Source organism: Prionailurus viverrinus, chromosome X, assembly GCF_022837055.1.
Source record: "Prionailurus viverrinus isolate Anna chromosome X, UM_Priviv_1.0, whole genome shotgun sequence".
In the NCBI taxonomy this organism is placed as follows: domain Eukaryota; kingdom Metazoa; phylum Chordata; class Mammalia; order Carnivora; family Felidae; genus Prionailurus; species Prionailurus viverrinus.
In genome coordinates this window covers 9,116,594-9,129,512 of record NC_062579.1, presented here as the reverse complement: position 1 = coordinate 9,129,512, position 12,919 = coordinate 9,116,594, and the positions used below count along the sequence as shown (strand labels likewise).

Here is a 12,919-nt window from a genome sequence, read left to right as displayed (position 1 = left end):
GTGTCCTGGGTATTTGTATAAGTGAGCTATTAAATGTGTAACAAATTAACACAAACTTAGCAGTTTAAACCAATATCCATCTATTATCTCCCAGCTTCTATGGGTCAGGAGTTCGGGCACAAGTTTGCTGGGTCCTCTACCTAGGTCTCACAAGGCTAAAGTCAAGGTGTTGGCCAGGGATTCATTCTCATCTGCAGCTTGGGGGCCTCTTCCAAGCTCATTCAGGGTGCTGGTAGAATTCAGGCCCCTCAGATATCTGATTTTGGAGCTTAAAAAAATGGGTTCATTTCACCATCTGTCTGCCTTTTTCCTGAGTTCCCTCTCAGAAAATAATCCCCCATTGTCATTCTTGACTTTATGCTCACTCACTTGGCCCCCACATCATAGCAACTTACACCAATCAATCATACCTCCTAAACTTTCTCTAATCTACCTCCTTCTTTATTCTCTAATCTACCTCTCTTTATTCCTTGTTCAGGGTACCGTCACCTCTCAGGTGAATTATCCAACAGCTTCCCAACTGGTCTCTTAGCCACCAGTCTTAACCTCTGCTATGGACATTGTGGACCTGCTTGCTCAATATCCATTCCAACCTCCCTGCCGTGCTCTTTCCAGAAAATGAAAAACAACCTTCTTTAAACAGGCTTCTGGTTGTGACATAGACTGCAATGATCAAGTGCACTCATGTAACATTTGGAAGATGGAAGTGATGTATCATGAATAGGGGGCCTTGCCTCTGCTATTCCAGCTGGCCAGCAGGGTTATGGAAGTGTCTGGCTTTCAGTGGCAGCTGGAGAAGGAGCCCAGTGTCCAGTCCCTATCCATATAACTGGGGGAAAAAAGGCAGTACCCAAGCATCCATTTTGCTGGCAACAACTTCCTGACTTCTTAAACACAGCACAGAAGGTATAGTCCTGAAGCCAGCAGTTAGGGGGACAGCTTCTTAACATTCCAGCTCACTGATCACGGCAGACACAGAGGCTCCCCGGCAGTCAAGGTCTGTAGTATTATTCTGGAAGGTTTTTCTGGAAACTCAGCCTAGATTGTGCTCTTCCAATCATTTTTAGACTGCTTCCATCAGTATCAGTTAGAACATGGTTCATTCTATCTACAACTAAACTCTGGCTACAGTATATCCTGTAATTAACCACAGTTCATTCAGACTGATCTTTCTGAAACTCTAAAACTCATATCCTATAATGGCAGTGCCCTTGCATAAAAATCTTTCAATGTCTCCCAATATCCTTATAGAAAGCCTGTATCTTTTTAATCTGGCTTGAAAGGTCCCACCTGATCTGATTCTCCTATCCTCGCAGACTCATCCCTACCTAGGTACCCTCTGGCCATGTGGACCTTCTGTCCTGGTCCCTAAGATACTCATGCACTCATCGCTTCACCTTTGCCCATGCTATTCTCTCTTTACGGAACACTCTTGCCCTGTCTTCTCTTGCTTAATGCCCCCCTCCCCCAATCTTTTTTAAAAATCTTGGCCTGGGGCGCCTGGGTGGCGCAGTCGGTTAAGCGTCCGACTTCAGCCAGGTCACGATCTCGCGGTCCGTGAGTTCGAGCCCCACGTCAGGCTCTGGGCTGATGGCTCAGAGCCTGGAGCCTGTTTCCGATTCTGTGTCTCCCTCTCTCTCTGCCCCTCCCCTGTTCATGCTCTGTCTCCCTCTGTCCCAAAAACAAATAAACGTTGAAAAAAAAATTAAAAAAAAAAAAATCTTGGCCAAAGGCTGTATCTTCCAAACAATCTTCCCTGACTCCACCACATATCACTAGTACCAAAACTCTAGGTTAGGCCCTCACTTATATGCTCCCACAGCATCCTGCCCTCCCCCCTTTGAAACACTCACTCCACTGTATTGGGATTGCCAATTGTAAACTCTACTCCCCCTGCCAACCCCACCTTTACACCCTATGAACCTGGTGGGAGGTTCCATCTAAGTTGTTCTCTATTTTATCCTCAGTACTGAATGCCTGGTCCAGACTTAGGTGTACAAATTCACGAAGTAATAAAGAAATGGAAGTATTTTAAGCAGGGGGTCTAATCTCAGATTTAAGTTTTAGAGAAAACACTCAAGTGGCCATGCGCATGCAGAAGAAACCGTAATGGGATCGGTTGGAAGGAAAGGGTGAGAGAGAAGTTCCAGTTTCTTGGTCTGACCTAGTGCAATATTAGTGGGGACAGAAAGAAAGAAGATACTTTGCATGCTATGGCAGGAAGAGGGGGCACAGAAAACTGGCAACATTCGAGAAGTAATAAGACAGGGGCTTAGTAAACCTTTTGCCATTCCAATTCATTTTCTTTCCTTTTTTTAAATTTGAAGTAGAGTCATCCAATTCAATTTAATTAACATTTTTGAGTGTCTATTTTATGCAAGGCATTGCATTAGGTTATGCGAGACAGAGATTGATAAGATACTGTCCCAATCTTGGATATTCCAAGGGTTTTAGTTGGCTACTGGAGACACAAATACTTTTTTTATTTTTTAATATTCACTTATTTTTGAAAGAGAGAGAGAGAGAGCGCAAGCAGGGAAGGGGCAGAGAGAGAGGGAGACACAAAATCTGAAGCAGGCTCCAAGCTCTCAGCACAGAGCCCAAGTCCAGGCTGCACCTCACAAACCACAAGATCATGACCTGAAGTCAGACGCTTAACCAACTGAGCCACCCAGGCGCCCCATGATACCTCTAGCTTTGATCTTTTTTCTCAAGATTGCTTTGGCTCTTCAGGGATTTTTGTGGTTCCATACAAATGTTAGAACTGTTTGTTATATTTCTGTGAAAAATGCTAACGGTATTTTGATAGGGATTGTATCTAGATTGGTTTTGGTAGTATGAACATTTTAATAATATTCTTCCAATCCATGAGCACGGCATACCTTTCCTGTTGGACCATATTAAGCCAATTCTTTTTTTATGTTATTAAAAAATTTTTTAATGTTTATTTATTTTTGAGAGAGAGACAGAGAGCAAGACAGAGCATGAGCGGGGGGGGGGGGGGGGGGGGGAGACAGAGAAGGGGGAGACACAGAATCTGAAGCAGGCTCCAGGCTCCAAGTTGTCAGCACAGAGGCCGGCGTGGTGCTTGAACTCACGAACTGTGAGATTATGACCTGAGCCGAAGTCAGATGCTTAACCAACTGAGCCACTTAGGTGCCCTGAGATACAAATACTTTAATAGGAGTCAGAGAGATCACAGGAGGAGGCACTGAAGAGTTTACATTTTGAGGGGCTGTGTATGTGTAGTTTTTCAGTTTATTTGTTTGTTTGTTTTTGCCTACAGATAAGGGCTAGTGGTTTCTGGGCAACTGTATACTGTTGTGGAAAAAACCTTGCCTGGAGACAAAACATAGGGTCTTAGCTCCTCATCTGTCCCTAACCAGGTAGGATGATCTTGAGCCATTTGTTTAACTTCTCTGGGCCTTAATTTCCTTATTTGTAAAATGCAGTTCTTGAGTGAAATGACCTTTAAAATTCTATTATTTCATATATGTGTTATATTTTATATACATGCAGCATTTCTAAAAAATTTTCAAATCATTCAATTAAAATGTTCATGTACTCTAAATAGTGCTTTTGGATAAATGTTTTAACTGTGTCCTAGAATATTTAGAAGACAAAGACAATCTGGTCACAAACAAACTATAAACTTTGGTTTCTTGATTCTAAGAGACTGATGATAAAATTATCTACTTTGGATAATTAGGGACAGTTTACTGGAATGTGCCCCCAACCCCCAGCTCCTTGGCTCTTTCAGTTCCTATGATTTTTTTTTTTTTAATTTTGCCTTATCTATCGCCTGGCACAAATGCTAGGCTCTGCCAGAGAAAATAAAAAAAAATAAAAATCCTCCAATCAGTCTTTTTGCCCCTTTGATAAATGACTAGTTTTAAATTCTTTAAATTTCAATGAAAAGGAGATACATGAAGGAGCACAAAAAGCAGGTTTAGAATTAAGAAAAAGAGCAGATCCACTGGCAAATTCACCTGCTCTCCCAGTCACTATGTTTCTTTCTCTTTGCAACCGAGTAACAGCGTAACAGTTCGCAAGAATGGCCAGTACTGCTAGCAGCTGTAGCAGATGAACCCAGAAAAATCAGTGGCTTCATACAAAGTTGTTTCTGATTTACTTAAAGTACAACTGGTGGTAAGTATGATGGTGGTGGTGGTCTGCGTGTCTGACAGAGACTCAGCCATCTTAAAAGACTAACTTCCAAAGTCACCCTGGGTGTCAACACGCAGGGGACAAGAGCAGGGCTGAGGAGGGAGGGAGGGAGAAGGGGCTTTCCTGTGGAAGGTTTTTCTGGGCCCTGCCTGATATCACTTCCGTCTCCATCTCATCAGCCCAGTCTCAGCCCCATGGGATACCTAACTGCAGGGGTGGCTGAGGAATGGGGTCTAGCTGTGTGGCAAGGAAGAGAAGGGGCATATTCTGATTAGTATAGTGGGTTTCTGCCATATCCAGAGATATTGATTCTGTCTAGTCATTCCCTCTCAACTCTCTTTCCTACCTCATGCCTGTAATTGTTGACAAAATATTTCAGAGGGGCTTCCTACTTGGTGAGAGTAGTTGGAAAATATTTTTAGAGTAGTGATAGTCATTAAGTAAGCATCTGATTTTTTATGGTGCAACATTCAAGTTTCTCCAAGTGCTCTAATTTCTAACTTAGACTAATATAGTACATTAGTTTGTACAGGGCATACAATGATTGTATGCCACTCTGGTATGTGCATATAGAGTTAGCTTCAGATTCATGTAACTGGGAATATTACCCTCCTAATGTTACCAAACTTAATGAAGTCAGCAATAAAAAATATTCAGATCTTGGGGCGCCTGGGTGGCTCAGTTGGTTAAGCGTCCAACTTTGGCTCAGGTCATGATCTCACGGCTTGTGAGTTCGAGCCCCGCATCGGGCTCTGTGCTGACAGCTCAGAGCCTGGAGCCTCTTCAGATTCTGTGTCTTTCTCTCTCTCTCTCTCTCTGCCCCTCCTCCACTCACACTCTGTCTCTGTCTCTCAAAAGTAAATAAACATTAAAAAAATTTTTTTTTAATTCAGATCTCAAGTTTCTTCAGATATTCAGTCTGGGAAAATTATCACAATTGCTGGCTTGAGAACTTGCCAGTTAGGTATCACAGGGTGGTTTTTTGGGGTTTTTTTGGCTGTTGTGTTTTATTTCTGGTGTAGAGCAGTGGTTCTCAAAGTGTGATCCCCGAATCGCTGGCATCAGCAGCAACTGAAAACTTGTTAGAAATACAATTCTCAGGCCTCACCTCAGACCCAGTGAATCAGAAACTCTGGGGATGGGACCCAAAAATCTGTATGTTTTCAGAAGTCCTATAGAGAATAACCTAGTATTCTCTAGTCTAGTTTAGTTAGCTTAATAACTAGTCTAGTTTAGTTAGATTATGGCTGAAACAGTTCATTCCAAGGACCAGGTCAAAAGAATATTATTTGAAATCATTTTGTTGAAAACATACCGACTTTCTTATGTTGCTGTCAATTAAGAGTGCTGTAGAAAACTCACAGAATGAAAAGATCACAAAGAGAGCCCTGGTAGGTCATTAGGACAAATAGTTTCCAAAGGTGGCACCCATGGAAATCGAAGTTTCTATGAAGCATCTCTAGGGGCTTCCCCAAAAGAGAATGTATTCTTATGTTTGGTTGGTGACTGCTCCTCTGACTACCCAGAATTTGTCTCCAAAAGACAGGAAATTCTGTGTCAGGAGAAATGGTTTTGGAGCTTTAGGACACAGTCAACATCTTATCCATCTCTGCAACTCCATTATCTTTCAGAGTGGCTGGCATACAGTAGATACGTAATAAACGCTTATGTTAAATGAATGAATGGATGGAATGAATAGTCATCCCATAGATTCAGGTTCTAAATAATCTCCACTAATATTCCGGGGCCCCTTTGAAAAAACATCCGATTTCAATAGTTTATTCTAGTTACTGACTGCCTTATGTATGTACTCAGTATTTCCAGCAGTTAAGAATTGTACCTATCATCATATATTAAGAATGCCTCCAACTTCTCTAAGAGAGAGAGAAAACCTTGTATAAAGATAGTACGTGTCCCGTTTCTTGAAATGTCCACAAAAGAGCTCGGTTACTACATGCTAACCTTTTCTGTGACTAACTTGGGGCCTCAGTCTCAGCACTGTGGACATTTCAGGCTGGATCATTCTCTGTAGGGGACTGGCCTGTGCGTTGCAGCAGCAGCACCCCCATCCCCCACCTGCCCCATACCTGGGCACCAATGTGACAACCGAAAGTATCTCCAGACACTGCCGTGTGTCCTCTAGGGGAGGGGGGATAAAATTGCCCAGGTTGAGAATCACTGCTCTAGCCTAAGAGTAAAAGAAGAATCATTTTCTTGCATTTTATTCAAAGCTCTGGAAACAGGCTTCAAGAAAAAGTAGATGTCCCATTATTTCTCTTTAGCTCATTGTTGAGGACTTTGGCAGTGACATCTCTATCTATTTGAAATGATTGGTTCACAAATCCTCATTATTTTAGGCCAGTTTTCTCCTTGGAACAAGTTTATCTTTGGAGATGCAAATTCACAAACTCTAAGAATCTTTTTTATACTTATTGTGATCTTCTACACTGATTCAGCACTGAATTGCATTACAAGGCATTTTTATTTAATCATTTCTAAATAACATAGACTGGATAAAGGAATGTTGTACAAGTCTATAAAACAGTGTTAGCACTAACAGAAGAGGTTTTATCTATTTCATTACAATATTGTAAAAAGTGATCTAAGTAAAACCTGTACTAAAATATAATGTAATAATAACCTTTAATACCTCCTACCTCAAGATTCTGTCTCTGGAAAGAAAGTCATCAGTGCCTCTGCAATTTGCTTCCTGGTGTCTCAAGAATACGCTAATTGGGGCCCCTGGGTGCCTCAGTCGGTGCTAATCAAGAATAAGCACCTTGATTTCAAATCCTGATTTTAGCTCAGGTCATGATCTCACGGTCCGTGGCTTTGAGCCCCAGGTTAGGCTTCGCACTAACAGCACAGAGCCTGCTTGGCATTCTCTGTGTCCCCCGCTTTCTGCCCCTCTCCTGCACAAGCTCTCTTTCTCTCTCAAAATAAATAAATATTTACAATTTTTTTAATGTTTATTTTTGACAGAGAGCGAGCGAGTGAGCATGAGCAGGGGAGGGGCACAGAAAGAGGGAGACAGAATCAGAAGCAGGCTCCAGGCTCCGAGCTGTCAGCACAGAGCCCGACGCGGGGCTTGAACTCACGAACTGCGTGATCATGACCAGAGCCGAAGTCAGACCCTTAACCGACTGAACCACCCAGGCACCCCAATAAATAAATATATTTTTGAAGAGACTACACTAATAATCCTATTTTTTCGTTTATGTTAGATGTTATCTATTTTCTTACGGCTAGTGCATGAAGGTTTACCATTATTTCAAATCCCCTCACTTGTGATCCTCCACATTCTCAATATATTACAATTTTTACCTAAATCGTCAATGTTTCACGATGAGCCAACAGTGTACCCAGACATCCTTGTTGACATCCTCACACTAATGTTCCCTCTCTTATTGTCCATGTGGGTATATACTTCAAACATTCCTTTTTTTTTTTTTCATTTAAGGGCATTTTGAGAAGGACAGATAAAAGCACATAGCCATCACACATTTAACAGGAAACTAAAGTTATTTTTGATAACTTTTAAAAGATTACATTAAAAATCTCAAAATTTTCTTGTTAGAAAACAAAATCCCTACTTCACCCTCACCTCATGCATTAAGCATAAATGAAAGCTAGGCACTTTTTTTTCTTTTTTAAGAAACAAGTGATGCTAACTAGATTGTGGTGATCATTTCACAAATCTACATAAATATCAAATCATTACATTGTATCCCTGAAGCTAATATAATGCTGTATGTCAATTATATTTCAATAAAAAATAAATAAAAGGCAGTTTACCAGAAATACTTCATTTGTTCCCCTTCTGTATACTGGCAACACGGTTATCTTTCCTACTTAAGGACAGATCTGTTCTTCTCTCTTCTGACCTTGTTCAATTTTCCTTTATCTGCCTGGGCCACTGAAACCTGGGAAGCATCAGACAGCCTCGCACCATGAAAGTGCATGCTCTTGTTCCATGAGAAATGAGTTTGTAATAAATGTCTCCTGTACCAAGAAAAAAAGGTATAAAACCTGATTTTTACTTTTTCATAAAAAATAATTTTTGTTTCATCCTTAACAACCAAGAAATCAGGACCACCCAGATAACAAAAGCAGAGGATTAAAAAAGATACCCTATTAACATGACAGATGAAGAAGATACTAGGTGAGAATCCGTATAGAAGAAAGCCCACAATTTGGAACATGTGGGAATCAAAGTCAAGCAGTTAATTACTAACAAAGACAGTAACAGTGCTTCTTTTGTCTTCCACAGTGAATGCACAATTAGCACTTAATACTAAGGCTGGGGAAAAACCATCTATAATCTACTGAAAAGACCATGTGCTTCTATAAATTTTGTTCTTATACACTTGCCAAAAAAAGAGGACATATTAACAAAATAATGGGCCCTGCATTGTTAATTGCTAGGTTGTTTGCAGTTGTGCTGTTGCTATTAGAATTTAATAAGCTATTCCTTCTCCTAAATTAATAAGCAGCCAAGATTATGTAATAGCTGCTTTCAGCTGCTAATTATTTTTCCCATAATTCCTTTCCCCCACTACCCTCCCACCCCCACCTTTTCTTGGCTAGGAGCACCAGAGACTGCCAATATGTCATCAGCAAGTCTCCTGTCTTCATTTTCAGAACCACAGACCTACATTAGGAACATAACCAATGACTTTAAACTTAAAGGTGGTTATCTTAGGAACCTCGTTTGTACAGAAAAAGAGAAAAACAGCATTTGGATCTAGAGGACAAGTTTTCATTAGATCTATCTTTGAACTGACTAATGGCATCTGTTTTGTGTAGTAAGGGAGAAATGGGGCATTAACATGTGACTTTGGAGAATGACTACTCAGGAAGCAGAGAGAAATTTGGGCAGGGGGCCTAAAGACCACAGAAAGCCAGCTCTGTGCCTTCTGTCGACCACTTGTTTAATATCCCAGCATACATTATCATATATATTTGTAGGAAATTTTCCTAGCAGTATAGTTGTGCTCAAAAGGGAAGGTATTATACATTTTTATTTTGTCAAATAAGGGCATTAAAAATGCCCTCAAATCCCTACTATATACTATCATAGTTTTATAGACCTTTTACCACACAAAAAAGAACACAATCCCTAATAAAGGATTCCTTTAAATTCATTAAATTTAGCTTCGTGGAAAACGTAGCATTTCTTTTTCACTTTGGGCCATTAAAAAATTCTGGCGACTGTGTTTGGGAACCTCTGCAAAAAGGGCATAGCTCAACAAAATCAATTTTCTAGCTTCCTTTGTAAGAACCTAGGTGACTGGGGTAATGAATAGCATTCAACATGAGAAACCCGTGGCTGTTCAAGCAAGGTCACTTAATCCCGTGGGGCTCCCCTTTCCTCATCTGTAAAAGATGAGTCGGACTAGATGATTCATCCATTCTTCTCATTCAAAAAAATATGGACATCCATTATGTGCCAGGCACAAAACTCAGCACTTTGGTTCTCAACAAATCTATCATCTTACAGTCCTCATCGGTCAACTCCCATTTATTAGATGTGTTATCTATCAGGCAGTGAACTAGGTTGGGACGCAAAATGAATAAAATTCAAAACGTGCTGAATAGAGGCAAATGGATACGTGGGGATGCAAAATGAGTAAAACTCAAGATGTGCTAAACAGAGGCTAATGAACGTGTGGGTGAAAGAGGGATTCGTTCTTACAGGGTTTGAGGGTGAGGCTTCATAGATGTTAACATTTGAGAGGAAGTGCATGCCAGGCAGAGCAAGTCTTCGGCAAGGCTTAACTGGAACACAGGCGGCTTTGGGGGCGGGGGGCGCGAGTCCGTGTGAAGGAAGTGGGATCTCAAAGACGAGATGCGGTCGGGGCTTTTCGGCAGAGAACGGACAGTAATTCATCAGGTCCGCAGCACTGAGGACTGGCGAGACAAGCCCAGGGAAAAGACACTCGCACGGCTTGGGGCAAAAGGTGTCTAGGGCTGTAGCAGTGCAATGGGAAGGACGTGCCGGATTCCAGGCAGTTTGGAGGCAGAATGATTGCAAAAGGCCCTCTGAACGCGTGCACGAGCTCCTCGACAGAGCTGACTTGTTTTCCCCAGAGGTGCAGCACTCCCTCACTCTCCTCACCATCACCACCGGCAGTGACGCCTCCCCGCCCCGCCCTCTTTGGGCACGGAGAGTTATCGGAGCTCGAACTTGGCTCTTGGCGATCCTGACCTTCCCTGCCCCGCACAGCGGGGTCGACAAAGGGCACCTCGGAACCCTGCGCTCCCACCACTGGATAGGTGAGGTAGCCGCCCGCCCGAGTTCCCAAGGTACGCGCAGGAGCGCGCAGGCGCACAGGCCTTGGCAAAAGCCGCTTCCGGGTCACGTGGCCTAACTTCCGGCCGGGACCACGCCTCTCGGTAGAGACGCGGCCAATCGGCCTTCTTGGAGTGCGGTCACCTGCGCTGCCTCCTGTGCCGTTGGCAACGGTCGAGCTGCTTCCCGCGCGTCGCCCAGCCCGCCCCTCCGCTCGCCGCAACCCCGGCTCCTCCCTCGTCCGGCCCACAGGGCGGGGTCTGTCGGCTCGCCCTCCCCTCGCCGCCTAAGCCTTCCCTCTGCCAACTGGGTCTCCTCCCCGCGGCAACACGGCTTCTCTTCCTCAGCTCGGCGACAGGGGCTTCCCCTCAGCCGCCGCCGCCGCCGCCCCCGTCGCAGCCGCCGCCGGCCGAGCCACGCCGTGCCCGCGGCCCGCGGCCGCCGTAAGTCCCGGGGAGCGAGCGGGGGTGTCGGGGACGGGGAGGCGAGAGGGAGGATTGGGCGCGCCCTCCGCCGCCCCGCGCGCGCCCCGACGACCCCACCCCGTGTCTGGCCGCTGGCCCCCCAGTGGGGCGCCCAGGCCGGCAACTCACTTCTCTCCGCGTCCGCGCCCGTCTCCACTCCTCGCCGCGCCCCGAGGATGCGGAGCCCCCGCGGCACCTGTGGTTCGGGAATCACCTCAAGTTTTGCGGGGCATTTTCGGGAGGGGCTCGCGGCCCGGGGCGGCCGAGGACCCTTGGCGCCCCCTGCGCGGCGGCGAATGCCATTGTCTGCCCCGCTCCTAGCCCGTCACCTCGCTCGGGCTCGGTCAGTGATGGAGTGCGGCCCCGTGGGGCGGCGGGGAGGCGTCGGAGACGGCCGGACGGAGGAACGCTGGCCCTGAGCCCGCTCCGCGGCCGAGCCTATTGTTTTTAATACCAATCTCGAGGAACTGGGGTGGCCTGTGATTTGCGGCAAAATCAAAGCATTAGTTTTTAACTCGAGGGAAGGAATACTTGTGCTTCGCAACCGGGTATCGTCCCATGTTAGCACATAATTATTTTAAAGAGTGAATTATTTATTCGCCGTATGAAGTGGTAGGGAGGGGATACAGACAGCCTTGAGCTCGTACTCTTTTTCCAAAGCAAACCCCCACCCTTCCAGGTCATCAGGGTCCGGGAATAGGGGTCTGTTATTCTCAAAGTTCTGGTAACGGGTCTGCGTTAAACCCGTTGTCCAGTTGATGCTTTACTTGCTGTCCCCCTTCGAATGCCGCTATCTTAACAGGACTCGTATGGGGGGCACTTTGATAACAAGAACGTCGTTCGTTTATTTTGTGCCAGGGAAGGTTTGAAGTGAGGTGTAATAAGCCGATTTTATTTAACTTAAATATAGAGTATTAAAGTTAAATTGCCACCTCATAAATTGCTAAATATCTTTCTTGTTGATGCCCGTTTGGATTAGTACGAAAAGCGTCACTAATTTCTTAGGGAAATTTAGAGCCCGGTTTATTCTAAATTGGTTGTGTAAATTTCCCCACCCCATATTCAAATTTAAGATGGTGTGGTGCATATTAAGAATCAGGCTGGAATCTTGTAGTAACGCTGTTAAAGGAACTTAAAGTAGTTCACAAGGGGGGAAAAAAAACCCTGTCTGAATTCTACCTTTAAATTACTTTTGTAGAAACCATGCCTACCTGTTTGCAGTTGAAAAGACCAGTTGAATTACAAGAAGCTTTCCTTGAAAATTAAACATCTAAACAAATCAACAGATTTGAGATTCCAAATACACATATACAAAATAGTTTAAGTAAAATACACCAGAATTCAGCATCCACTCCATCTGTAGATGCCTTTTTTAATTGTTTCAAATGAAGTATTTCGTGTAATGTCTCTGCATGTGTGTACCTCTTATTTTGTCTTTTAGAGGTTTATATTCTCTGTCATATTATTACATTAGCCCACTTTATTGTGTGCATATTTATGCTGGAATTTTTAAAAAGTGAAGATGAGAAGAGATACTTAAAAATCAGGCTTTTATTAGGAAAAATGTGCCTTTGTGGGGTTTTCTCTGGGTTAATATTTGAGATCTTTTGTTTTGCTTAAGATATGTAAGCATAAACTGAAGAGGGCATCCTAAGTGATAGCAGTCTGTCCACAAGTAATTCAGCCTGGAACTGGAACAGCCTCACGGTGAAAAACAGTAGTAGATCTGCTGTTTCTTTCAAATGTATCTGAACCAGTTGGTGTCAATAGTTCTCTTTTGAAGCATACAGAGAATGTGAAATGTATAGCCCTGGCAGACAGTAGTTTCTGAAATTGCAAGAATTATCTTTCTTCTTCCTCAAAATTTTCACTCTGGCTTTTTACCTGTCCCCCCTCCCCCCCACCCCCCACACTATTCTCTAAACTTAGGTGGAAAGGGATGGGGTGGGAAGATTTACATCTGGTCAGAAGATCTTTCTACAAGAATTTCTTGCTA

At 43.8% G+C, this 12,919-nt stretch overlaps 1 protein-coding gene across 4 annotated transcripts in view; it reads left to right on the top strand.

Moving 5' to 3' along the window:
- Positions 1-10,677: 10,677 nt before the first annotated feature.
- Positions 10,678-12,919, top strand: part of AP1S2 (adaptor related protein complex 1 subunit sigma 2) — a 28,564-nt gene continuing 26,322 nt past the window's right edge. Inside the window, exon 1 of one of the 4 annotated variants that reach the window (XM_047843465.1) lies at positions 10,678-10,902. The gene's annotated coding sequence lies outside the window, so the exon portion shown is untranslated. The remainder of the gene's footprint in view (positions 10,903-12,919) is intronic. The other 3 variants (XM_047843461.1, XM_047843464.1, XM_047843463.1) reach the window with 3 other exon arrangements.